Raw genomic sequence first — 24,339 nt, forward strand, 5'->3', positions numbered from 1 at the left:
TATTGATTTTTTTTTAAATCAAGGTATCTATGATTGAATATAAGAGTGATAAAAAAATTTGCTTCACAACATCTGCAGGGATTGGATGTAGCTGTTCATCACCTGTGAACTTATGATAAAGCAGCCAGTACCACGTAATATTAACCCATAGAAATAGGTGAAAACAAAACCAACTGGGACCCCCCCCAAAAAATGAAAGCAAACTCATGGTTGAATGGAGCAGAAACAGAAAGCCCTTTCCACACAGCAGAATGTACTGAAAGCTGTTAGCAGATCTACAGCAGACCTTGAACATTACTACCTTATATTATGTACTGCATGCACTTATGCTGTACTAGATGTTTTAAACAGAGTCCAAAGCAGACTTTAAGGTCCAACCAAGCCAAACATCTGAAGGTCATGACAGCCTCTCAAGAGAAAGTTTCAGTGCTGAGAGTTTGTCAAGGACTGAAACCTATTGAGAAGATTAAACATACACTAAAGAGCCAAAGTGCACCACTGCCATCTTCTCAACTACCTGTGAATCAGAAAGATCAGAGAGAGCTTGGAAAGTAACTAGATCCTTGTTAGAAGAACTGATCCATTCAAAGGAATAAAGTAGAATGGTAGTGTTCTTCAGTCAAGCTGGAAACTCACCTCAAGGTAGATAACAGACAAGTCAGTTCCTGAGGCAATTTCTTCTGGCCACAGTTGACACATAAGAGTCCACAAATGCCTCCAAAGAGGATATTTTAGTGACTAAAGAGAGAGAAAAACAACATGTTGATTACAAAGAATTAGTAGTATGCAAATAAGGCATGGTCCATGAAAAATCCTGGGGGAGGGAAGGCCATTAAGAAAAAAAAGCTGTATTCAAGTATACGTGACAAACTAGAGACATTAAAAATATTCATGAGGGGCCATATTGTAGCATTTACAATGGACCTCCAGTTCCACTTCCAACAGATGCTATAATACTGACCAACAAAATTAAGTATATTTGAAGTTCCAGATTTTTCACATTGCAATATGAATTCAAACAAGGGGTCATAGATGAAGGTAACATTACAAAGGAATATGAATCTATAGCAAAAGTGGGCCAATTCTGCATTGTAAGTAGGCATCACCCTCCCCCCGACCACACACATCTGGTCTGTTTGAGAAAAAGCAGCCCACATACTGATAACATGCTATTCTAATTTTTGCTAAGCACAAAGAGCCATTCTAAATAAAGCAAAGTATGGGGTGCATGTACACATGTGCAAAAATGGAATCATGAGAATTTCTGTGCAAAATTCCATGAACAAAAGTGGATTTTTCCTCCCACTGATCTGAAAAGGCCATACCATGCTTTGTTCAATTATGTATTTATTTTAATCTCTCTCTCTCTCTCTCTCTCTCTCTCTCTCACACACACACACACACACACACACACACACACACACACACACACACACAGTGTATCAGTCACATCACATCAATAAACACTGTGGAAGTTGCAAGCCCTAGGTCAAACATTTGTTTGTTACTAAATTACAAGAAATTTTAACATACAAGTCCAATGTATGTCCTGGTGCAAATGTAATTTCCCTCCCTGTCCCCCGATATCTCTCATCCTTATTTGAATGAGAAAAATTGTGTTTTCTAAAAGTTTAATTTTAGAATTTCTTAAAATGAAGTAGCTGCAATACAATTAACAGAGGTTGTACCTTTGGAACAAACAGCATAGTGTGATTAAAGTTTTTGACATAACTAGAGCACATTGAATAGGATGGAAAAAAACCCAGAAATATTCAAAACAAGGCTAATCATTTTCTCTTGCCTGAATCCTACCCAAGCTTTCTCCCATAAGATAACTTTTAATATCATTATTATTTGCCTTAATCTGTGCTAGGTTTACTATTGTGGTAACACATCAGTTACACTATGCTGTTCTATTGCTTCATTAAATGTGTTCATAAAGCCTGGGCACATAGATTTATGCAGGCACCTCAATAGCATTAATAGAAGCTGTGTGTAGAAATCCCTTCTGTCTCAAGTGAAGAACAGACCACATTGTGCAAGGGGGAAAAAACACCATCCATAAATAAATGTACAATGATGGAAGACCACAAATCTCAAAGACTGTTGCAAATCTGAAATATTCACTAGCTATGCCTCTAACATTACTTTTGTAGCACAGAGAATGGTGATTTGGAGCTTATATCAAGTTTTCAAAGTAGCATGAATCAAATAATTCAATTAATTGTGAATAGATGATACATCTGACTCCCCACCTCCCATGTCCTCTGTTTTAATGAATCATGCCATTTTGCTTTTAAAGAGTATGGGACAAATCCCTGCTGAAGAAGGGCCACAGAAGGCACAAATTGCAGGCCACAGAAGGCACAAAACACAGAACCGTTATAGTGCCACTGCATGAAAGGGGGAAAGAGGCCAGATAGGAGAACTCCACACCCTTTGCTTCTCACACACTGAGCCAAGCTCCATCATAATTAACTCCAGAGGAGTGCAGGAAAGGGAAGGTTGTGGGCAGATCATGTTGTGAGAAGGGTAAGGCTAATACGTTTGAAAACTGCCCAGATTTTCAGCCACAAGACACAGTGGGCTCTGGCCACTAATATAGCCTGGTGGCCATAGTTATGGCCACATATTAGCTGCATGGGTGTCCGGTGCTGTAGCCTCAGACTAAAGGCAGCTACAATCCTCTATCCTGACTACTTTTACATTTACTAGGGATTTGAAGAGGGCATGGATTTGGGGATTTCATCCTGTGCACTTTTCTGCAAAAGATGACAGCCATATATTATTAACAAAAGACAAACTGTGCTACCACAACACAAATAATACACAAGGGTTGGGGTTGCTATGTGTGGGCCTCACTGTGCTAAGCACTTTACAAACACTCAGTGAGATCCATCTCTGCCCTAAAGAGTTTTTAGGTTAACTAGACAAGACAAAAGGTGGGAGGGGAAAAACAGAGGCACAGAAAGGTGAAGTGACTTGGCCAAGGCCACCCAGTAAGCCTGTGGCAGAGCTGAGAACAGAACCCAGGTACCCTGAGTCAGTGGCTTATCCCAGAAGCCACACTGCCTTTGCAAAGTGATGTTTGGTTTACGTCTGAAAACACGGCACAGTTAACAGGAAAGGGGAATGGTCTGAAAATAGTCTGAATTTAAAAGGACTGAGTTTGGAGAGTATGGTAACCTGGCAGCTCTCCCCCTTCCTCTCTTTGTTCAGGCTAGCAAGTGGCTGTAAGGAGTTAGAATTTAGATAGGAGGTTATTTATCAAATGGACATTTCTCCTCAGGCAGAGGAAGCTAGAGCAAATGGGGTATTAAAGGAAAATGGAAGCCCAGTAATACAATATTTCCAAAACTTTATTAACCCCGCCTCCCTTTCAAAATAATAAAGATACAGATGGAGAAGACAGTTTATTGGAAAGGTCAAAGATAGGACGAGGGCCTATTTTTCATACAGGATCAAGTTTACTGTAGCCTGTGGCAGACAGCAAAAGGGAAGAAGTGTGCTGGGGTTTTAGTTCCCAGTTTGGTCACCTCAGCAGGATGCTTGTTATATTGCCTGAAGTTCAACTAGCCTATTGGAGAAGTACAAGGGAAGAGAAGCGGATCCTTCTCCCGGTAAAGATGAGTCTAAAATGGCCAAATCCTGAAACTTGGTGAGCTCCCTCAATTTCCACGGATTTCCATGGAAACCAAGTATGACAAGGAGGTGTTCAGCACCTTTCAGGATTAACCTTATGAAGCAGTGGGAGCACCACTTCCCAACTAAGAGATACTACTTTGGAGGAGTAACCATATTAAACAGAAAAAGATATCAATTCTCCCTTGGAGCTATTAACCTGATTTTGAGCATTCTTTCACAGAGCTGTTGAAACAGAATCATTTGGTGTCTCGGTAGCTTTGGTTTGATGACTTGCTTTAGTTCAGATAGGGTTTCTTATTCCTATTTAAGACATGATACCAAGTCACACACCCTAGACTGACACACAGAGGAATAGTATATGCAGATCTCCATTCTCCTATGTAAAAAGGGGACTCCACTTCACCATGGCAGTTTTATCCCAGACCTCAACTAGGATGCTCAGAGTCCTCGGATGTGTACAAAAAAAAAAAAAAAAAAGGGGGGAGAAGACTGTCCGTCCTGTCTGGGGACAAACCACATTTCCCGATGGAACAGTCCTGGAAAATACACCACAAGAGAAATTCACCAAGATTCATCCCTTTAACCTCCCTCCTGTGAGTTTTCCCATCAGAGGAGCAATGAGATTCATTTTAAAAAAATTGATGAGGGTTTGAATGTCTACTGATATGAAGTTACAGTCAGAGTAATCTGTGTGTATCTCTACTAGGAATGGGCAGAAATTCAGGTTCAGCTGTTAGCCACCAAATTTGGGGGAAAAAGTGATCTAAAGAGACTGTACTACAAATTCCCGGGAAAACATTTTTACCCCTACCAAATTGCTCACTAGAGACTGAAGGTTTTTTGTGGTTTTGATTTAAAAAGAACAAAACAAAACGAAAAACACCCCACAATCAATCAAACCCCCAGCATTCCCACAGAATTTACTAGTGGTGTTTGGGGAAATGCAAGATCAGGCCCCAGCTGGGTGGTGAAGGCATATGAGGGATTTGAGTTTCTAATCATCCACCGATGGCCCAACTTGTGTCACAACTGTACAAAATCTGACAAAAACAGAGCTCAAACTGCCCCTGCATTCTTCACTCACTCTGCGTTTAGGCATTGCTGAGCTCCCAGCTCACTGAATAAGTTTTATAGTGGGCTCCAATACCTAGGCCAGTATTGGAAATACAGAATGGCAGTTCTCATTCAGTTCAAATTTGACCTTAAACATTTTAAAAAGTTGCTGTTTTTCTTTACATGCTATGCAAGATGCCATATTCTGTCCTCAACTCCATACGTGGCTCCCCCATGACTTAGAGGGCAATACTGTGACTTAAAGGCAAATTTTGTCCCACTATATTATGCTTTACTGTTCATTCTGTATCTACCTCACTGCAGCCACATCCAGGCGGTGTCAATGGATACAACATTCTCTGATAGCAAAATCATATCCCTTCCTTCCTGCAATTACAACACTATTCCATGCAACAAACACTGACATCTGGAAACCTACTACCATGATAGCAGCTGCGACTCCTGTTCTAAATCAGGAAGTGAGCTGTACTCTCCTCAGGGTTTTAATTGTTATGGAACATGCTTGTAGCTTTAAAACACAAGAGTAGCAGCCAGCTTGATCACTGAAGGAAATACTGTAGGATATACAATTTTAAATGGAAAAGGTGATAGAAGTAGCATAAATACACCTGTGTGGGTTCACTCAGTATGTGTCTACACACACACACAGATCTCCCTCCCATTTTAGAAACAACTACATTGTAATAGGTTAATTCATCACTGCTATAATACCATGGAATTTCTTATATTTATTTCATTAGTTCAAATTTAAACTGAAGTACAATGGCACAGGCCATGAGCATTTAAATTGTTAATCAAAGGCAGTGTTATACCAAGTCATCAGTTATCAACATTTAGCAGAGTAAATGATGATTTTAACTTAGTGACTTTCTACTCTCATTTAAAAAGGCGGTGGTTTGGGGAAATGCCAGTCATTACTTGTGTCATGCTGTCCCCTGGCTTTAAGTTTATCTCATTATTCCTCATAGTAGCTTTAAGGCAAAAAGGTGCAACAGTAGCTACTTGAATTAGCCGATAGTGGCCTCTGCTATGTGAGAGGAACTAAGCATTCGTAATCTTGATTCCTTATCAGGCTATTGAGAGAGAGTATGCAGAGTAGTTGTATCTGTGTGGATCCCAGGATATTAGAAAGACAAGGTGGGTGACCAACTTCTATTGGTGTGAGACAAAGCTTTCGAGCCACACAGAGCTCATCTTCAGGTCTGGGAAAGGTATTTCCAGTGTCACAGCACAATGCAAGGTGGAACAGATTTAGTATAAGTTGCTGAGAGGGGGTTAATGGGTTATAGATTGTTGTAATAAGCTGCAAACCCACAGTGTTTGTTCAGTCCATGATTTTTAGCATCTAGCAGAGTAATGAATTTAAGCTCCTGGGCTCATCTTTTGAAAGTGTTATGCAGGTTTCCTTTGAGGAGGAGGACTGAGGTCAGATATAGAGTGATCACTTTCTGGGGGGAAAAGTGTTCACGCTCAGGTGATAGGGTGTTTTTGTCTTATTTTTCTGTGTGAGTGCATTCGAGAACATAGTGATTTTCTAGTTTCACCCACACAGTAGTTGTTGGGGGTATTTAATGCACTGGATGAGGTACACCACATGTTGTGATAAGCATGTGTAGAACCCATGGATCTTGAAAGGTGCTTTATAGGGGGTGTTGATCATTGTAGCCATGGAGATGTGTCAGGTTTTGTATCTGTAGTTCTGGAAGGGTCTGGTGCCACTTTGAGTTGGTGTGTCCTGGTCTGTGTGGAGCTTGCTTCTGATGAGGAGTTTGGAGAGTTTGGGAGGTCCAACCTTCACTTCTGGCCTTGCTCCTCAATTAGTTCCACTGATGACTCCTGGAATGGTTCTATTGAAATTTACTACTCAATATCAAAACTCAGATCTTATAGAAACACACAATTTTCTAACATCACTAGACCAGCTCCTGTGGTTAATTTGTCAAGCTGTGTACTTGAAAGATTCCCAGTGATTCTTTCACCTCTTTTAGAGGCTGCTTACTTTCCCCAATTGATTTGATTGTTACAGTATTGTACTGAGGGTATAAAAAAGGAGATGTGACATCAGTTTGAAAGCCACGAATCCTTTAGTCCTGCCAGAGTGCTTACTCAGCAATGTCTGTTCCCCTAGAGCTAGCAATAGGTAGCACCAAACACCTTGTTCACTTTCCAGTCCTCACAGCCTCTCAGAAGTTAAATCCACCTGCAGCCCAGATGAAGGAAGAGGGAACCCATCACAATATTCTGCCTTACTATTTAATATGATATTTTAGTTGGTATAGTATATGTTAATAATAGTCTTATCACTGCTGATGCTAACAACTTCTCTCCCTCCTCTTTGGGGTATCCTTTTCAATATTTAGATTCCAGAATTGCTCTATTCCTACCATAGGATTTGATCTCCATGCCCATTGTAAAACCTGCAGGAGTAAGCTTATATCCAGGAGGATGGGGAAGGGGAAAAAAAAGATACAATGACACTAAACCAATGCATTTAATATTCAATGGTTCCTATCAGGAAGGCAGCTCTGACCATAGATCTTTCCCCAATAGAAATGAAGGAGATCTATTCTTTAAGAAACCAGTTTCTACTTGCATAAAGAGTAAACATTAGGCACTCAGTAAAGATCAAGATTTGGAACAAAAACACGGGATAAGGTGGAAAAAATACGGGAGGAAGAGTTTGTTCCCTTTTTGCCATTAGTTTTACCAAAATAGTCAAATTTAGTTGTTCTACTCATGTCATCTCAGATTAATAAGACAAAGAAAGCAGAAGGACATGTGAGGAATATGATGAGGAGAGGCCCTTTCCCCATATCTGATGGATGTCTCAGTTTCTTTATATTGGTTGACAGAAGTTTACACCAAAATTATGTCACAGAATATTTATCATTGTCAGAACTTCAGGTCACAATTACTGGGATTCTGGTAAGCTATCCTTGTCTTGAAGCTTATAACACCTTAGTTTTTGGCCTACTAATCGAAGCATTATGCCTAATAGCTTCAGTGTCTAGCAGGTCTCACTAGCTCATTCACACCTGGAGGGGATGATACTGGAAAAATGAAGGCAACAAGTGACCTAATGAAGGCAACAAAAAAGTTAAATATTAATATCTTGCTGTCTTTTATTAACTATTATGATTAAGAAAACTCTGAAAACCAAAGTCTTTACAGTACTTGAGAGTATTACCATATCCTAACATGCAGAAGGTTATGAAATAACTTGGATTATTATATAAAAGTGTACAGGATAAGTAGGCTGCTGTGGAATTTTCACAGGTTTGAAGAATGATCCTTGAAAGGATCGCTATGGCCAGTAAAAAAAAAAAAAAAAAAAAAAAAAAAAAAAAAAACCACCAACCACACTGGATGAAATACACTTCAAATGAGTAACCTCTGTTTTGAATAACACTTCTTTAAATTAACATGGTAGCCTTAATTCTCTTGACTTCTGTTTGTCTACCAATATTTGCATCATTCAACGTAGAAATAGCAATTGAGTTCTAGACCTGGTTTATGCAATGAGGGGAAGAGGCACATGCACACACACTGACTACTCAAGAGTTGGGGCTTTCTCCAGTTTACTAGATGAGTGGTTTTGGAGAAGCTGCCTTATTTCACAACAGTTTACTTTTGGTTTGTCCATAGAACAAAAGTAGGTCTTAAGTCAGGAACGGCATGAATATTTTGGTAAGAATACATAAACTTAACCATGGGGAGGAGGCAAGAAGTGGCAGAAAATATTTACACCTCTACCTCGATATAACGCTGTCCTCGGGAGCCAAAAAAATCTTACTGTGTTGTAGGTGAAACTGCATTATATCGAACTTGCTTTGATCCACCGAGTGTGCAGCCCTGCCCCCCCGGAGCACTGCTTTACCACATTATATCCGAATTCGTGTTATATTGGGTCACATTGTATTGGAGTAGAGGTGTACCTGGTATGGCAATCAAGTTATATACAATGAGCCAATGTATATGAAAAGTGGTATGAGTAACTGCAACTTACAAAGGCTGTATTCTTTTGTTTGGGTTTACACAATACAAAAAAATAGAGCATCTATCATCAAAAGTCCCCCCACTAGAAATCTGGAATACTTTAAACAGGCTTAATTTACACAATATTTATTTTCCCTTTTGAAATATGTATTTGAAAAAAAACAGTTTGCAACCTACTATACACACACTTCATGAGGTATTCAATGATCAGGCCTGTTCCTGGAAAGAATCACTAATTTAGCAAACAATTACAGCATACATTACACTAAGGTGCATTAAATGTCTGGCTTCCGTGAGGGTTAAGAGTATGAGCAGCTACATAGCTTAAATCCAATGAGCAAAACATGCCCTAGTTATAATTTTAATAGCACGGAATTAAAAACAATAGAAAACTCTGAAAGCCAGAAAGAGAGAATTACAATAGCGTGGTGGAACCAAATGAGATACATCAGGAATGCAGTCACAGGGTTATGTGCAACTCTGTTATAGCTGAACATCAATGGCTGCTTGTAAAAGTTAGCTTTGTGTGCTACTTTAATGAAAGTATAAAGAAGCATATTCAAAAGTCAACCATACAAAGAACAAACCGTCATGACATAGTTCACAACAGTGAATTCTGTACTGAATGTCAAAACTAGGCATGGGATAGCTAAATTTAACCTGCTTCGCTTTGCCTTGAAGCCTTGCAATGACACAAGCCAAGCACCCTAATCAGAAAAAGTCTATGGTAGGGGAAAAGAAAACACCACACACCTCTTTTCTGTATGGAAGAGCAGGGTCTTTGGACAACATTTGGCTCCACAAGTTCAAAGGGGGCTATTTTATCTGCATTATGAGTACAGACCCAAAGATTTCTCTTGTCTCCATGCTATAGCTATTTTGTCCCATTTAATGCTATTTAAATTATAGACCTGCAGCAGCCACGTAGTCAAAACACCACATCATCTGATGAAACACTGTATTATAATGTCAGTGTGTCTGTGTTTTAACTATTCTTTCATATACTGTACTTGTCCTCATCAATCACAGACTCACTCTCTCTGCCAGAGAATAGCTACAAAAGACAGCTATCTTTAGAGCTCACTAAAGTTTCTAACAAAGGGCCCTAATACTTCATTCACTGCACAGGCAAGACTCCTTGATATCCAAAAATTCCATTGATATAAACAAAATGCAGGATCAGACTAAAGATCTTTTATGATTATTTAAACTAGGACTGTGAGAGGTAGTGAGGGAGCTAGATAAAAGAAAGCACAAAGTTTCTTTTAATTAAATTAAGCTAGATCAAGTATTTTTTTTCCTTTTGGTATTTAGGATCTTTGCATCTTAGGTACAGTAATAGGTTTCAAATAGATGGAAGCACAATATTTTCTGGGAGGCATATATTGGCCTTTGCATCTGTCAAGTTATTTGCAATAGCAAATACCCATTAAATACTTCATACTTTTATAGCACATTCTAACTGGACTAATTAATTCAGCTTCAACACTGCTTTGTGGTTGGGAAATACACTAAGGCTCTCCCCACCCCCAAACTCCTTCCTCAAATATACATGGCAAAACTAAAGGAGAGAAGTTAAGTAACATGAACCCAGGGTCACACCAAGTCAGTGGCAGAGCTGGGACCAGAACTTGCATCCCTACCCTTCCAAACCTGCATTTTAAATCACTTCCTCTGATGGTTTCTTTGCAGAGGAAGGATCTAACATCAGATATAAACACAGGAACTGCTTTCTTTAAAATTCAGCTGTTTTAAAGCCAGAGAATTGTTCTTTCGGGGCCTGATCCTGCAAGACCTCACATGGGCTACTCCACTGAATACAAGAGAGATTATTCAGGTGAATAAGGACCAGCAGGATTTAGTTTCATTTATTTCTTCCCCCTCCCCCCCTCCCCAAGATTGTAGTTCTCCATAATCCAAATGGAGTGTTACCCATCAATTTGGACACATGTAAGGAACTGAAGGTTGTATGTCACTAGACTCCTCATGTAAAGTACAGAGCACACACTAATGGGCCAAATTTATCCCTGGTATAAGCCAGTTTCCAATAGCACACGACCTGCTAAGCATTTTCAAATATAAAATGAATAGTACCTGCCCCCAAAGAGTGAAATCTGAATCTGCACTGAGTTACTGCCAGGTGCGCTTAGTGTAAATGCTGATTTTGCTCTATAGGGGTGGGATTTTTAAGAGTGCCCAGCATTGACCTTACTGTGCTCTCTCTGAAGTCAGCAGTAAAACTCCTACTGACTTTGGGAAAAGCTACTTAGGCCAACACTGGGCACTTTTGAAAATCCTACCCCAAAGCTGGTGTGGACCTTAGCTGCTTTCTAGAACAGCCGTTTCCCTATAAACCATCACAACTATTGTGCTAGCTGAGAAGCTTCTGATAAAAAAAAAATATCCCTAGATTTGACTACTTAGGAGCTGGAGGCCATATAATTACAATTTGCTTCCCTCCATTGGTCTGGTGAAGGTCATGTTTGCTGGCATTCAAGGAAGGATACAAGTCCCAAATGTTTACTGTGGACTTTTTTGGACTTTTTCTCTAGAACATCCCTTTAGTGTATTTCATTTTACTTCAGATCAGTCAATATGCTTCAATTTATCGGTGCAATCATTTGCTTTACATCACTTTACTGGGTCAGAGAAACCATAAACCCACATTAAAGGCTCCTGGATGGCTTCTCCCTGCACTTCATCTCCCTGCACTTACGTATAGAAGGAAGTGTCCTAATTTGCAATCCCTTAATTTTATAAACATCCTGAAGAACAAATGCTAATAACTTCCTTGCGCAGTCAAATAGCACACTGCAGGTTTCAGAGCTCCCTGATGGGAGTCAAGGCGACAGTGAAAGGCAAAAAGCAGTATGTCAGCTGTGTGGCCTGCTTATTTGTTCACTATCAACCAGAATGTGCAGGGAACTGGAGAGGGAGGACAAAGTTAGAGCAGGTCTACTGCAGCTGTGCTTCCAGAACATTGTATAAATTTTAGCACATGAAATCTATGGCAATGAAGATGAAAATATTTTAAATAGACAGTAGAGATAATTTCTGTATTAATTCCAATAATTACTTTAAATCAGACAATTCACTGCAGAGGTTCCCTACAGAGCAGCCATGAATTAACAATCTCACATAAAACTCTTTTGAAGACCTGCTTTTGAAAGCTGCAAATTTTAACAGATTTTACTGCCTTTGTCATATGCAGAGAAAATGGTACCAAATGTCTCATGTTTTGTGACTCTGGGAACCTGGATCTGAGATGAGAATCAGAAGGATGCATTTGTAATCATCTTCAGTGATCTAGACAAATCCATAGAAGTGGTTCTCTATTTGTGTTTTGGTGTCTTACCATGCTGTTAATTGATTGCCCAATCCAGAGCAGGTTGGATTTTTGTTTTGTTTTGTTTGGTTCTTTAAACCAGATATAAAAAACCAAAATAATGGGGATTAGAATTCTATAAGGAACGACAGCCAAAGCTAAATTGAATCAGGATGCAAATGGGTATTCATCACAAAGAAACACAAACCAAAACCATGGAATATTTATTTCAGTTTTCAGCATATATATTTATAGAGAGCCTTGAAAGGCAATATATTTCTGCAACATTTTCAAGTAGGGGTGGCACCTAGAGTTAACATTTGGCCTCTTGGCTCCTTGTTACAGTCATGCCTTCTCCAAGATATTCCTGTAGTTTGTCACCAGACTTCTGTCCATTTGGGAACACTGTTGTCATCCCTCAGTGTTTCTCCAAGGTTCCCCCTGGAGAGAAAGTGCATGGCTTAGTATTGGGAGTGTGATGGGGGTAAGAGGGACCCAATCAGATGCAGGAGTTCTAGCAGCAACATTTGGTAGCATCTGGACAGTTTTAGTCAGGTGAAAATCATGTCATATAATAGCTTATCAACTGCCCCATATCTGATATGTAGTGAAAAAAGTGTACCGCACAAAAAGTAGGATATCCAATGTTGCCCCTCCTTCTCCCATTGCGTCCAGTAATGTTCATTCTTGTTGTGATATCTCAGACCAGAGTTTTCAAAGCCAGTTAAATAAGAAGATCAACAACAGTGTATCTATTACATATTTTTACAACTTGTTTTCTGATTAGACACTAATTTTACACATGAAACAAGCACAAACTCTGCCTCTAAGATTGAGGGTTGCTCACCTCTAACACTGAACCTAAGCTGTGAATCTTGGAGTAAAAAATTGGTCAGAGAGTTAGTTTTACATTACTAGATAAATAAGTTTGTGAGGTAATACTTTTTTCTTTTTAACTATTTGCTAGTAGAAATAAAAAAAAAAGTCTACTATTCCTTATATACCAGTTCTATTTACTTATCTTTATTCCTTAGACCGAAGTGAGACGGACTTAGAATACTTAAGTAGTTATACTGAGCAAAAAGATACTCGAATGCTCAACAGAGGCTTAAAATGTTCAGCTACTATAATCACACACCTAGAAACAGGCAGCTACATACAATGGACCCGTCAAGTTATCAACTGCAGCTAACACTCTTTCTTATAGAGGTAGACTTTGTGGCTCTGGTTTCCTTGCTGAACCTCTCCCTGGAGGACTGCCCAGCTGGAGACAATACAAACCCCTTAGGGCCAATTACTTGGCTTGGTTCTTGTCCACATCACCTGAGAGCTGTCACTTCAACACACAGATAAAGAAACCATATGGAAAAACAGCGGGGGAGAGGGGGGGAAAGAGAGTCATAACCAGATTGTTAAGATGACTGCTGTTGTCCTGTTTGCCAGAATATTATTTACATCATAACTAATTTAATAAGGAGATTAAGGGGAGGGAGATGAACCAGGTTTCTTGTCCACAGAGGTAGTCCACTGAAATACTATACTGTTTATTGTGAGAGGCCATATAATGTGTCTGAAATAGCTAGAAAAATTCAGGGCCAGTCCTCAGTTGGTGTGAAGTCACCATAGGTCCATTGACGTCAATTTACACTACCCGAGAATCAGGCCCTGATCATCATCATCCATTTTTGGTCACTATTTTGGAGATGGGATTGAAACTTTTATTTTCAATCAGAGGCTAAGACTGAAAAATGGTAAGAAGGGATACTGAAGTATATTCCCTACTCAAAACTCTACCTCTTCTATGGAATCATTGGGCCAGACCCTCAGCTAATGCTAAGTCAGCAGATCTCCAAGTTTGACACAAAAGTTCTTGGCAGAAGTAAATCTGTGGAACAAATTTTAAACCAAGCTAATGTAGTATATGACAAATTTTCTCATAAAATTAATGAACAACTCTGTTCAATATATTTAGATTTACATTAAAAAATATAGCTCTCATCTGACTTTGCTATGGGGGATTTATTTTTTTTTTCTTTAAATCAACTGACAAAACTAAACAGGTAATCACTGCTTTTCATTATTTTTATTTGTTCAGAACCCTTAAGATTCCAGCGACAGTCCAGAGGAAAAAAAAGTAGACGCTAAGAACAGGTTCATTTACCACATTTCACTTAAAACAAAATAAATTTTAGATTCAGAGAATTCCAAACTGAGGCTTGGGGTCTCAGTCTTGTCAAAAGAGACCACCACAATAGTTTTGTTATTGTTGCTGCTACTGAAAGTGTAGGTGGAATCTATAAGACATATTTTAAAAGGTTGGCATAATAGGAGCTCATTTGTGCTTTATAGCAGTTTGAAAAATCCAATGCTTTTTATAAAATAATGATTACAGACATGCAATTTGCGATGCAAAAATGGAAGCCATTGCTCAAACATTTGATCTGATGTTCTTACTGGAAAAAAAACCTGGAGGTATGTGCCAGGTGACAGTTACAGCAAACTGCAATACTTTATCTTTGATTCACACCCCTTTTACTCATGTTTTACAAATGTCTGTTACTCTACAATAGTCCGCTAAATATCAGAAGTGCTCTCCCTACACCTTTTGCCCTCATTAATAGGATGAGCAGAGCACAGCTCAACTCTTACTACAGCTTCTCAAAACCAAAGATTACCCATTTTAATGTTCACCTCATTCATTTGGTCAATGGATGTTTGTGTCTTCCCTTTTTCCTCTAAGAGTGTCACAATGTTCAGATACCATTGGGCACAACTAATGTAATATTGAATCATATTCAAGAAAGTTAATTATCTTAACAGGGAAGTTGGAGTGTTCTTATATGCCACGCCCTCCACAGCTTTGCCTTAGAGGGCTGGATCTTTTGGCTCAGGCCAGAGAGACTCATGCGGCTACATCAGGAGGTTCCCTGGGTTTGATCTGCATTGTTGATGGTGTCTCACTCTGGGGCATTGTGCAACATTCCTAACCCCTAAATCAACCCTTGTATTTCATGATTTCATATTTTAGTAGCAGTTTGTAGGGAGGGGAAGAACAACAATTATTCTTAAGTCACATAGATATTCCGGGAGTGGGGGGTGTTCCTTTAAAAGAAAAACGAGAGTCTCATATTCACTGTTCCCTAGACAGTAAAGGGTTTTTTTTTTCAGGTGACATATCCACCTCTTCTGAGCATGCAAATCAACAAAGGGCCACCGAGCAAGTCTTCAGAACAGAGACAATTCATGCTCAGTTGGCTGTCAGTCAGCATTTTATGACAGCTGAACATTCCACATCTTATGGCTAGAGATAGGCACAAATTTGAACAATCCAAACAAGGGGAGTTCAAAAATTGTATCTGGATCTGCATTTGAATTTTGCAAATGGTGCCTATCTTAAAATTTCAACAATACAAAATTCCCATGGGTAACAAGAGCGTTCACTGAATCCTGCTCCTTTCCCCTTTTTCTGACCAGCTCCCATATTTTAGATATTCCCAATTTCAGTGCTGCCTAACACAGTCTCTTGGATGCCTACCTTTATGTCATCTGTTATAATGGCAGTGTGCCCAGTTAGAAGTAGTTTGCTCCATTTCTCTAAGACAGATGCTAAGCTAAGGCTGGTTTGAATGGACAGATGACACTGCAGTGCCAATTTGCTACAGGAAGGTCCTCTCTGAGACAGCTCTGCCATATTGGGACCATGTTTCTTTTTTGTGAAATTATATCTGCTGACATGTATATCAAACCTGCCCTCACAAAAAGTTTTCCCGAATCTTACCCTTTACTGTAATTCCATCTACCAACCAGTGAAACAGGCAGTATTGCAGCCAGAACGGAGGAAAAACAGCAAGATCTCAATATGTCAGGCACCTCAGACTACATTCTGTAGAGACCATATCCACATAGACTGTGCAGATAATCTGATAAAACCAGAAAGGACTGAATCTGATGCTGTCAAGACTCAATGGCTCCAATCTTGTCCATCAGCTGCCTGATCAGGCCCCAGTTTCATCCCCTCCCCCCCCCCCATTGTTCTAAACAGCTTTGCTACAAGTGGGCAGCACAGATCTGTGAGGCTTCAACATATTTTGAAGGTAGCAAGAGTAGGGGGTTGAGAGAGCAGTTGCAGGAAGGGTAAGAGAGGAGAGGAGAGGAAAGAGGAAGAAAAGTGACAGATATTGAATGAGACAGTATCTGCTTGAACTCCCCTTGCCCCTCATCTCTTGTTTTGCTAAGCAGCAATGAAGTTATGACTCCCACCAATACATTTACTGAACAATAAATAATATTTGGCACTTCCATGGTACCAAAGGTTCTCAAACATTTTACATGCATTAATGACTACATTTCCTAACCTTGCCAAGTAAGCAAAAAGTAAAAAGCAAAGGGTACCAGGACATCTGTTCTCTCCTGTAAATTCACAGCAATGAAATATACTCCTCTCTCTTCTACCCAAATATTTGTATGTGTGTGTGGGGAGAGGGGGGAGGACACTGCCACTGGGAACATGGGATAATGAAGAAGTGATAACTCCACTGCCTGCCAACTGGATAGGAGTAGGAAGTGACAACACTGCTGCAGGACATGTCTTTATTTCAGAGTTTGTTTTACACTTGATTTTTTTCTGAGATTGCCTAAAAAAATTTAGGATGAAATCCTGGCCTCATTGCAGTAAGTGGCAAGTCACCCACTGATTTCAGTGAAGCCAGAATCTCACCTTAAATCACTGTTTTGATACATTTACAGGTATATTAAGAAAACAGTCTCAAAAATCATCTGGCCCAGGTTTGGAAATGTTTTCCCCATTCCCTCCCACAGTTTCAACAGAACACATCTTTCCCAACATACAGTAATACCATTAAGCACAGCACTTTTCAGCCATAGATCTCCAAGTGTTTTGTTAAACAGATAACTGTTAACCCCACTTTATCAAAGAGGAAACTGAGGTACAGTCAGGGAGCATGACCTGTCCAGCAGCTCTGAGGCAGAGCCAGCAATAGAATTTGAGTCTTCAGAGACACAGTCTAGTGCTCTAACCTTTAGGTACACTGCCTATTAGTTATCAGCTTTAATTAAAAACAAAAAGGTATTCGAGTTGTATTAAAAGAAAGCAGGAAAGTTATGTCTCCTTTCTGGCCCCTCCCAAGCCCCTAAGGTCATTTTCCACAACAGAAATAAAAGCTTTCTTGGTCCGGTCTTTTGTCCTAACAGCAGTGGTTAGCTGCTTGTGGCTAATTAGTTACTCAAGTGTAATAATCCTCCAGTGTGACAGAAAATGTTTAGATTGAGTTCTCTGCAAGTAGTGTACTCCTGGAAAAGATGCCATAAATCAGCAGGGTTATGGAACTCTTTAAACAAAGCAAATCTGCTGTGGGAACCCATTACACATTTAACTATGTAATATTTATGTATCTAGCTGACTTGTGCTTTTAACTTAACACTTTTCACCGAGGGCTTTTTAGCACCTGGATCACATTAACCAAGAATGAAAGTCACCCTGTATGCAGAGTCAGCATAAAGCCTCTACACTAAGCCTTCAATGTAGGGTTTGCACAGGACTTTAAGTGGTGTACATGGACCTTGTACTGGCCCTCTGCACAGAGGTGAATTTCACCTAAATCTTTGAACAAGATACAAAAAGTATCAGTTTCACTTGTTTACCTATACAAAATGCTAAATCCGTGGAGTACAGAATCCCCACTTATTAGCCATGGAGATAGAGAGGTATACAAGAGATGCAGACAATCAAGAAAAGTTCTCATTCCAAAGAGGGTTTTATGCCAAAAGCAAGACAACAAAAGTAATCTACAAACATATTAGACAATGGTTGTGGACACTGAAGACAAAGTCTCATCTAACAGGGGTTAGCCCAACCGGAGACACCTTTAAAGGGTCTGATTTTTCGAGAAGCCTGAACACCCATTCTCTGGAAACCAGGCCCCTTCAAAGAGTCACAAGTTAGGCACCCAAACTCATTGTTGAATCTGTAAAATATAGGCCCAGGTGTCCAGGCATATTTTGATTAGCGGATTGGTCCTTCTAGAGGTCACAGCTGTGTACCATCTGGTCCTTAAGTTACCAAGAGGAAGAGGAGAATTCTCTCCTTCCATTAAGTGGTTAAAAGCTTATATGTATGTTTTACTCTCTCTCTCTCTCTCTCTCTCTCACACACACACACACACACACACACACACACACACGATTTAACTATCTTTCACCACTTCTGTTCTATCCATTTGACCTAACAGCCTCAGGGGTCTCTTTTTAAATTACAGATTTTGTCTGCAAAGTGTTACTTCACCTCTTTGTTCCTTTGGTTTACCTTTCTACCCGGTCTGGTCTACTTAGGAGCAGAGGCAGTCCCTCACTACGTGTTTGTACTGTGCCTAGCACAACAGGACCCTGATCTCGGTTTGGGCCTCTCTGCACTATTCTGATACAAATAATGAAAATCAAGCTTGTGTCTCCACCATGCTCTCTCACACCTCCTTTGCCAATCCTCTGAGAAATGGAATTTGGGTCCTTAAATCAGCTCCCAGTCAAGTTCCCTAAACGGGATGTTAGTCGGGATTTAAGCTATCGCTGCAGTGGCTGGCCTGCAAGGTAAAGCATCACTGCTGCTGGGCTAGAAAAGCAACTGGGCAGCATTTAAGCTAAGATTTAAAAGGACAAGGACAAGGCTTGTGAGCTGCTCTAAGGACCGAAATTCAGTTTCTCAGGATTTTAGGCAAGTGGGAGAGAAGAAAGCAAAAAGGAAAGAATTAGAGGTGATGAAAGGAGCGAGGAGCTGACGTATAAAGAAAAGGAGACTTTAAAATAAAAAACCACACCTCACACCTCTTCCCAACTCCCCAGTTATCCCACTCAGCACAGGTTGTATTTCAATAATCACTTCCATCTTACATTTTCCTATTGGGAAAAAAAAATAAATTAGGGGTCCTGTTTAGTTTTGTCAATAGAAAGCAAGAGTCGACAGTGCTTATTGGACCATAAGGTGCTCCACAAAAGGCAGCCACACTCATTGGTGACAGGAAGCAGGACACTAAGTAGTCAGAAGACAAAGCCTTAGATTATAAAGATTACTATCTTGCATAAAAGTTAAGAGAAGGTGTTTGTAGCCTTTGATCTACTATTTTCCCTTCTATGGGTAACGAATTTTCTTTAGTCACAGATACATTGCACAATATATACCTGCTTATGCGCATAAAAATATATTTTAAAGGGATAAAAGGAGACTAACAATAAGCCTCTATACTAACAAGTTGCTGGTCCATTTCAGATGGTTGAAGCTACTGGAGCAAGTACCAATGTAGAGTGGCCCTGGCTATATTAAACACGTACATTTTGGGTCTGTTCCTCTCAGCTGTTGAACACACAATTTGTATCAAACTCAGCAGAATTGAGCCCATAATTAGCATGTTTGTTTTGAATGGGTGTAGCTGGGTGCTCAGAACTTTTGAAAATTTGGCATTTAGGAGATTAGCTTTGGGTCATTAACCCGTCCATCCCAAATTCTTGTCCATGTGTAAATAATGTCTGTAAATACCCACAGATGTTATGCAATGCATGAGGTGGCCCTCATGACTGCAAGTGGGGAAAGGTGATGCTCCATGAGTCTCTGTTAAGACACCTTATGGAACAGATCGGAGTCCTTGTCACATATAGTATCTGCATTCCAGAAGTGATGGTAAAAGTCTGAGAAGTGATACTGAAAAACTGAGATCTACTGGAGAACCTCTACTGAAAAAATTCTCATCTTGTTTTGTCTCCTGTGAGCAAGTCTAGGCAACATAGCAACATTTTCCTCCCAAGTGGGCAATCGCACATTAGTAGCAACTTTTTCATTGATCATCAGCTCTATTCTGTGCTGTACTAGCCTCCATACTAGACTGTGTGATGTACTCCTTGCTTAGAATTAAACTGTAGATCTAGAAACTATTGCCATATTTGAAGGTAGCAGACAGGGACTTCAGCAGCAGTGGCTGGAAATGATCTGCCAGCAGAAAACCTCTGGAGGCACTGGAGTAGCAAGCACTATAACTTTGAAAATGGCACATCATGAATTCTTTCCACTGCAGTGCTTGTGGAGTGTACGGTGACACTGGTGGTACTAACTCTCTCCTCACGCTTCAAATCAGGGAATATGAACTACTCCCTGTGCAGAAATACAATGGGAGCAGGGCTGGATTTCACCTGTGTACAAAAGGAGCCAGATTAAGACCCTTGATTTCTTGGTAAATTTCATGTTGCATTGGAAAATACAGATGCTGATATGATAAATATACTCTCCTGTAGCACTAAAATGGTTTCTATTCCAAGAGAAATTGCCTGCCCTGCAAGATGAGTTCTACAGAGTCCCTCCCTCCCTGCAGAATAGGTGGGCTTTTAAGGCTATGGGTCTGCAGAAATAAACACCTGCCTAAAAATACATTAAAGGATTATTCATGATTGTCAAATGGTACTTAATGGCCTGCTCCGGTTACTACTGGTCTCAGTGCACAGCCAATGATTCATGGAAATTCTACCACCCTCCCGAATTCTAGAGACACAGGAGTTCGTTCTATTAGGCTCTAACAGAAGAAAGCTCTCCCTTCCTGGGATTGTAGGACCACCACTCCTTTCCCAAGATCATCATTTTTGACATTGTTTTAGAAATGGGATTGTTGAGAAAGCTCTTAGAAGAACCCAGTGCACCTTCTTAAGAAGGCTGAGAATCTTAATACTTGGTGTATAGGGAATGGGTTACTCTCCAGTTGCCTGAACATCAGCAGCCAATTAAGGTACAAGAGTTGAAAGTGGGCTAAACATATTAAGCTTCTCAATAGTTGTTGTTGGTCAGCTGAACTGTTCAGTTCACATCTTCTTAGCCATCAGTAAGCCATCTATAGTCATTATGTCTGAGAGCAACGGACATACTAGCAAGTCAAGATGACAATATTTTTAATGCCCAGAATGCTGTTTGTACTTGAGAACAACAGCAACTTTCCATCTTCAAAGAATGCTAGAAGTCTTAACTCTAGGCCAAATCCTCCCTTGTGATGAGCATTAGAATGGTGATTGAGGTGAAGACAGCCTATGGAGCTTCTCTGTATCCCCAACCAGTATGCCATACAATTGCATTAGAGGAGTCCTACTAACATTCAAGACAGGAGCCTTTGTACTGCAACCCACAGCACTTCACAATCCCAAGTGGGGGGGCATGATGTGTCAGCTGTGGGTGTGATAGTGTTCAGGTGTCTACTGTGCATCCAGAGGTTGGCACAGTCACTAGCTCTCATTTTCAGAGCAGCAGTAAGGTGAACTGAGCATTCCCACCAACCCCTTTCAACCTCAGTTCCACCTAACTAGTCCTGTTGTTGCTGGTGGGCAGTCCAATAGTAAAGGCTTAGCCATTGCCCCTTCATCTCCCTTACATGGCCACATCTCAAGAGTAGAATTTCACCCCATATACACATAGGATCAATTCATCCACCATTGAAATGCTCAGCCTCTGATGTTGAAGATTGGTTATAGCAGTTAATTAATAGTAAGAGTGATATTTTAGGACAAAGTGAAGTAGAATGCTACAACCAGTTGAAGCTACATAGGGTATTATGTGGGAAAGAATGTAATAACTATGCCTGAAACTTAGTCAGTACACAGGGCTGTCAAAAATAAATAAATAAATAATAATAATAATAATAAGGGGGTGTTAAAGCACTATAGTATATTCATTGCCAAAACTATAAGGTTATCAGTAATTTATTTCCCTGAAGACTTTAAAGTAGCAATTCTGAGTGGAGTGCCATTTGTGCCTTGAGCTCATTTCCATCTTAAAAATATGCTTAGTATCAAATGCCTTATTTAAGATCCTAGACAATGTTCAATGTCATGTGTCCTAGAAGAATAAAATTCCTTGTGCCTACTCTAGATACAATTTGCAAGTTATCAGCATATAAAGAAAGTATGTCTGTACGCAATAACGCTATTTATGGTTTATATAGTATTTTAATGTCTGTATAGTGCTTTGAACTTGTAATCACAATTACACCTTTGTGAGGCAGCTAAATGTTATCCATCTTTTAGACCAGGAAAATAGACACTGTAGGGATAAAACACTCACCTTGGTTGAAAGTAACTGAGTGGCAGAGTTAGGATTATTAGAATTTTGTAGTGCCAAGGGTTCAATGCTACAGTGAATCAGAAAGAAAAGGGGAACAAGTTCAAATCTTATTGTTACTCCAGCAGACTCTGAAGGGTGATGGGAGCACACATACACATCTGAATCATTAAAGGTCATCTTTGCTTTAAAATAGGATCTCTAGAGGAAACACTAAAAATGTCCTTTTCTCTTTAATTAGCAATTCATTTTGATCTTGCACTATGAATAACCTGAAATATATCCATTATAGTCACTTAGTGCTGCTATCAGCAAAGCACACGTAATATGCAAAATGGATTAAAATAGCTCCTAAATGACAAAACCGATTTCAGGGTTCTACTATGTTAGGCGTTGTACAAACCCATTAGAGCAGGGACAGTTTTTTATAGAGAGAGTTTGTAAACAAGGCAGATCAAGGGCAGTAGAAACCAAGTAATATGTCCACGTTACGGCTAGAGAACCGAGGTACAGAGATTAAATAACTTGCTCAAGATGACAAGGAAAATCTGTTAGAAGCAGGAATTGAATACACATCTCCCAATCCAGTACCTAGACCAGAAAGTCATCCTCTCTTCTAAAATCTGTTCATGCTGGAGAATGCAGGCAATTGTCCTGCTCCCTCTTGATCCAAGCAAACAAACATCTAGTTGAGCTTTATATAAAGCCCCAATCCTGCACTAGGTATTGGATAGATGCAGGATTGGGGTTGCAGTCTGAAATTCAATTACTACAGAGACTTTAAAGTTAATACCTTATTGTTCATATAAAATTAGCCATACTTTGCACTATTATACTAACTACCATGCAAGCACCTTAAGATTGCTTTGCAAACATTTATGAACGGCGCCTCACAATACCATTCCTGTCAGGAGGGGAAATATTATATTCCCATTTTACAGATGAGTGCACTCAAAAACAAAACAACCCTTAGCACTTAAGACACTGAATGCACTCCTGCACTTTAGGATTTCAACAACAATTACTTATATAGTGCCTTTCATCCACAGATATTAAAATGATTTACAAAAGCAGATTAATATTACCACCTCTGTTTTACAGACAGGGAAAAGGAGACAGAGCCCTGAAGAGAGCAAGGTCACAGCAGAACCAGCAATAGAAAGAGCTCTGATCTCCTAACTCCCAGACCAGTACCCTATTTATTGGGCAATACTGCCTCACACGTACTTACATATTTGCTTGTGTGCAACCACAGCTGGCAGGTGCACCAGATATTTTAGAGTGCAGCTTTAAAATTATTGGCTTCACTGACTTGTATGCAAAATCAAATAATGTGGCAGAGTTGGGACTAGAGAACACAGATCTTCAAACTCATCATTCTGGTTTTTAACGACTAGACTATGCTCTATGTCAAATAAGGAAAGTATGTCGGTCTGAGGCAATCAAAACAGGAGAGATGGTAAGAAATGGTCTTCAAAAGGTGATAGTGAGTACAGAGAATTGCTAGCCGAACTACTTGTGCTTTAGCTTGAGCCTATCATGTTGCTTCTAATTTTCACCTCATCTTTGATTTAGCTTCCACTTGACATGTTTTGGGCCTGGGCCACACACTACTCCATGCCAGACTGTTTCCAATTCCCAATGTTTTGCCTTACCTAGAAAGTTAAATTGCTGAAATATTTGCTAGAATAAATAGAGGTTAAGTGTGAAGTCAGTAGGTGAGCTTTGCTTCATGGATATTGATATAAAAAGCAGTTGCCATACTACTCTGACTGATCTAAAGAACAGATGTTTGTATGTGATTTATGAACACAAATGTGTACATCTTCCATAAATAGTAATGTATTCCAGTAACAAACTGAGTAGAGAATTCTAGCCCATGAGGGCTAGGAAACTGCAGGCAGTATTTGAAATTGTCCATTAATTCTTGGTTTTAAATGAAAAAACAGACTATAACTCCAATCCTGTAATCTTTTTGCATTTGAATGGTTCCTCTTATTTCAAAATAGGACTATTCATGTAAGTATGGCATAATCAGACCTGATAATATAGATGTCTGTTTAAGATAATTAAATGTAATCGATCCAATAAATAATGACATATTCACTAAACAGTAAATGCACTTTGGAAACCTTACATTAATTTTAACAGCACAGTTAATTTTTGGACAGCAAGTTTACTCAAAAACCGTCTTCAATAG

The 24,339-nt window shown here is 39.6% G+C and overlaps 2 long non-coding RNA genes across 6 annotated transcripts in view; one reads left to right on the forward strand and one right to left on the reverse strand.

The window, feature by feature from the left end:
* Nucleotides 1-24,339, forward strand: part of LOC101938051 (uncharacterized) — a 74,853-nt gene that overhangs the window by 44,376 nt on the left and 6,138 nt on the right. The gene's annotated exons all lie outside the window — the stretch shown is intronic.
* LOC135973044 (uncharacterized) overlaps nt 1-24,339 on the reverse strand; it is a 72,710-nt gene that overhangs the window by 235 nt on the left and 48,136 nt on the right. Inside the window, exon 2 of the long non-coding RNA XR_010589747.1 lies at nt 637-738. This is a non-coding gene — a long non-coding RNA (uncharacterized LOC135973044). The remainder of the gene's footprint in view (nt 1-636; nt 739-24,339) is intronic.

The sequence above is a fragment of the Chrysemys picta genome, chromosome 8, assembly GCF_011386835.1.
Source record: "Chrysemys picta bellii isolate R12L10 chromosome 8, ASM1138683v2, whole genome shotgun sequence".
NCBI lineage: Eukaryota > Metazoa > Chordata > Testudines > Emydidae > Chrysemys > Chrysemys picta.